The sequence below is a fragment of the Meleagris gallopavo genome, chromosome 13 (genome assembly GCF_000146605.3).
Source record: "Meleagris gallopavo isolate NT-WF06-2002-E0010 breed Aviagen turkey brand Nicholas breeding stock chromosome 13, Turkey_5.1, whole genome shotgun sequence".
Taxonomy (NCBI): domain Eukaryota; kingdom Metazoa; phylum Chordata; class Aves; order Galliformes; family Phasianidae; genus Meleagris; species Meleagris gallopavo.
In genome coordinates, this window is record NC_015023.2 from 18,644,061 (window position 1) to 18,645,431 (window position 1,371).

The following is a 1,371-nucleotide window of genomic DNA, read 5'->3' on the forward strand; positions in this document are numbered from 1 at the left end:
CCCCCCTCCAGAATTACCCAGCATTTTTTTTACTGATGTAAGGAAGTTTCTCTCTGATGTAATTAAATTGGCTTAATATCCCTTCACCTGTGCAGCTTCTGAATATCAACACAGCCCCGTGAGCGTGGACACGATCCAAGTCCCTTCCAAGTGAATGGTGTCACGTAGCTACCGTTGATTTTAAAAACAACAAAGCCTGTGTGGCTGTGGAAACGAATTCTGAGATCATTCTTTAGAAGCAGGAACTACATACAGTTGCTGGGCAGAGTGCTGCTTAAATTGGCAAACCTACAATTTCCTCACGAGTTAAGTAGTTACTACATAACAACCTTGATGGAATTACTGGTTCCTAGGCATGCTGTCTTGAGATTAAGGAGGAAATTCTCTGCTTCAAGGCTTTAGATCCTTCAAAAGTCACTTTTTCTTATGCATGAGAGAAACCACGGCAGGAGAGCAGACTGGCATGCTAATCCAGAGCTGTAGTTCTTAGACACAGCCTGTTAGTCAGGAGAAGCTAGAGAAATTGTGGTGAGAGCTGTGTGAGGCTGCAGGCTTCCATAGCAGCCAATGCAGTGTGTTAGAGAAAAGCCTGCTGTACCTTTTCCTGGTTTCCTTGTTGCTGGGTAGTTCAGAGCTAGACAGAAGGAGCCCAGTGAGTAAACCATTTTAAAACTGCACTGAAGTTGCAAGTGTGTGCTGCTAAACCTGTTTGTTCCCCCATCTTACGGGGACTCTTGCAAACAGAAGACAGGCAGGTGACAGTGATTATAATGCAGATGTGACATTTACAAACCAGACTTCCACTTGTAAATGAAGTGCAGTGGAGTTTAGGGTGAATCCTCCTACTTTGCTGTGTTTAAAATGGAGGGGGATGAGGGCTCTAGGCACCGTTTCTGCCTTTCACATCTGCTGCTGCTTTCTTTTGTTTCTCTCTAGGTGATCATTGAAAGGTACAAGGGGGAGAAGCAGCTTCCTGTTTTGGATAAGACCAAATTCCTGGTGCCAGATCACGTCAACATGAGCGAGCTAATCAAAATTATCAGGTAGTATGCTGTGATTCCACCCAGTGCACTGCATCAACAGTGTACAGCCCACCCAGCGTGTAGCTTTGGGAACCCCTTAAATGGAAAAGGCATCTAACAAGTGCTTCTATCATCACTAGGATGGATTCACAAGAAGGCACGTTTCCTTTGGCTCTGCTGGGAAAGACCTTTGAAAAGGGTTGAGCTCTCAGTTTGCTATTGAGAGAAATAACCATTTCCCAGATAGGAAGAAGGGAGTCGGGCTGAGAATCCCTGTCTGACATGGCCCAGGGCCCCAGTGCTTCCTGCCTGGTTATTTTGGGATGCCTTCTCAGTGTTCTGCCTGGGA